The 2,288-nt window shown below is 43.7% G+C and overlaps 1 pseudogene; it reads right to left on the bottom strand.

Moving 5' to 3' along the window:
- Nucleotides 1-1,153: 1,153 nt before the first annotated feature.
- On the bottom strand, nt 1,154-1,793 carry LOC129030011 (olfactory receptor 7E24-like; annotated as a pseudogene).
- Nucleotides 1,794-2,288: the final 495 nt, after the last annotated feature.

Here is a 2,288-nt window from a genome sequence, read left to right on the forward strand (position 1 = left end):
TACACAGAGTCACACAGTGATATGAGTTGTAATATTCTATAGACAAGTTACTCGTAAGTCACAGGGGCTGTACCTCCTGTGATATTATTCGTAATATTCTAGGGGAATGTTGCTACTATTCTCACGGGGGTGTACACCGTGTGATATGACTCGTCATATCCCAGCGGGATGTTACTACTAATGTCACAGTGCCTGTACACCCTGTGATATTATTTGTAATATCCTAAAGAGATGTTACTACTAAGGTCACAATGCATGTACGCCCTCTGATATTATTCGTTATATCCTCAGGGGATGGTACTCCTAATGTCACACGGGGCGTACTCCCTGTCATATTATTCGTAATATCCAAGGGGGATGTTATTTTTAATGTCACCGGGGGTGACATTACACATTAAAAATGTGTATTCAATGCCTGTGATACTATTCCTAATATCCTAGGGGCATGCTCTTCCGAATGTCACATGGGGTGTACACCATGTGTGTACACCTGCTGTGATATTATTCGTAATATCCTAGGGGAATGTTACTCCTGATGACGCAGGTGGTGTACACCATGTGTGTACCCCTCCTGTGTTATTATTCATAATATCCTAGGGGGATGTTTCTTTTAATGTCACCAAGAGTGTACAAAACGTCACAGAAGGTGTACATTTTGTGACGTTATCTGTAATACCCTAGAAGGATGTTACTCCTAATATGTCACAGGGGTGTACACACTTTGATGTTATTTATAATCTCATTGAGAGATATTACTTCAAATATCACAGTGGATGTACACATAGTGTATACCCTGTGGTAGTATTCATAATATCCTAGGGAGATACAACTCCTGATATCACAGTGCGTGTACACCGTGTGTGTACACCCTTGATATTAGTCGTAATATCCAGGGTAAATATTACTCCTCATATCACACAGTGTGCACACCCTGTGATATTTTTCATCATACTTTAGGGAGATATTGCTTCTAATATCACAGTGGGTGTACCCGATGTATGTATACTCTGTGACAGTATATTCTATATCCTAGGGAGGTATTACTCCTAATATCACAGTGGGTGTTCACCCTGTGATATCATTCTTATTTGACCTTGCTGCCTTTTTTAACCCCCACTACAAAAGGAATGGAACAGATAAGAAGATATTGAGATTAGACCGTGCTGCCGTGTGGCCGCCGCAGGACACTTTTAATATCCCTGTTTCTCAGGCTGTAGATGAAGGGGTTCAGCATGGGGGTGAGCACCATGTACATCATTGAGGCCACTGCAGACTTTCTCGGGGAAGATGACACATCTGAACTGAGGTACCCTCCAACGCCTGTTCCATAAAATCCGCAAACAACTGACAGGTGAGACCCACAGGTGGAGAAGGCCTTATACTTCCCACCTGATGATGAAACCCTCAGAATGGAGGAAACAATTTTATAGTAAGAGAAAAGGGTCCCCGAGATGGGAAGAAAATCAAATATGGCAGCAGGGAAATACATGCTTATGTTATCGGTAAAGGTGTCACAACATGCAAGATGGGGGAGTTGAGAAGGGTCACAGAAGAAATTAGGAATTTCCACATCCTTGAAGCAGGTCATTTGTAAGGCAATCAAGTTGTGCAGCTGGGCATCTAAAAGACTGAGAAAAAAAAAAAAGACGACAAAACTGGAAAGCCACAGAAACACGGGTTCATGATGGCTGAATGATATAGAGGGTGACAGATGGCTACAAACCGGTCATAGACCATCACACTCAGGAGCATGTCTCTCTTCCATGCCTCCAAAAATGGCAAAGAGAGACATCTGAGTCAGGCAGCCTGCCTAGGAGATGACTCTGCTGTGAGATTAGATGTCCACAATCATCTTGGGGACCGTGGTGGAGGTGAAACTGATGTCAGGCAAGGACAGGTTGGAGAGGAAGAAGTACATGGGGGTGTGGAGGTGGGAGTCAGGGCTGATGGCCAGGATGATCAGCAGGTTCCCCAGCACCGTGACCAGGCACACGGACAGGAACAGCCCAGCAAGGCCCAGCTGCCGTTCTGGATCCTCTGAGGTTCTAGGAGGAGGAATATCGAGACATCTGTTAGACTCTGTGGGTCTGTAGAGATTGGACACCTTTTGCCTAGAAAAGAGGGTTGAGAAATCGGAAACAAGTAAACCAACACCCAGCATCGTGTCTGCATTTTGGATAGAAGCAATTCACAAGTAATGTTTTCAGATTTCAGAGCAATCCACACTCAGTAATATTTTGCAGTTCTGACAAACTCAATTGTCTTCTAATGCTTTCATCATTGATTTC

This window comes from Pongo pygmaeus, chromosome 12 (genome assembly GCF_028885625.2).
Source record: "Pongo pygmaeus isolate AG05252 chromosome 12, NHGRI_mPonPyg2-v2.0_pri, whole genome shotgun sequence".
NCBI lineage: Eukaryota > Metazoa > Chordata > Mammalia > Primates > Hominidae > Pongo > Pongo pygmaeus.